We start from the raw sequence: 447 nt of genomic DNA, 5'->3' as shown, positions 1-447 counted from the left end.
TACATTTGCAGAGAAAGCAAAAGAAGATGACTATAATATAAAACAAATCGGGATAATTTCTACATATTAGTTGATCAAAGATGTTGTGTTCTTGATAACCAAAATGTAGTCAAGACTAAGGCAAGGGGATGCTGTCAATGTTAACTGCTAAACACCAAGCTGTGAATCATCCATTACCACACTTAGCACTATACACAGTGAAAACGCAGCCTAATTGCGTGTGTCACTTCACCTACCCTGTAATAGCTCATTCAGAAACGTTTGTGTGTAGTACCAGTTCTGCTGACGTTGTATCGTGAAGGTTGTGAGTGACTGGCGTCGCTAAGTATTTTGCTGACGTGCGGGGTTTTACCGGTGTCTCCTGGTACGTCTTGCATGGCTTCTTAACGTGCATCCTCCAGGGTCGACGCTCAGGCGGGCGTTAAAGATGACTACTTGTGCAGAAGT

This window comes from Branchiostoma floridae, chromosome 2, assembly GCF_000003815.2.
Source record: "Branchiostoma floridae strain S238N-H82 chromosome 2, Bfl_VNyyK, whole genome shotgun sequence".
In the NCBI taxonomy this organism is placed as follows: domain Eukaryota; kingdom Metazoa; phylum Chordata; class Leptocardii; order Amphioxiformes; family Branchiostomatidae; genus Branchiostoma; species Branchiostoma floridae.
Note: the sequence above shows the minus strand (reverse complement) of the source record.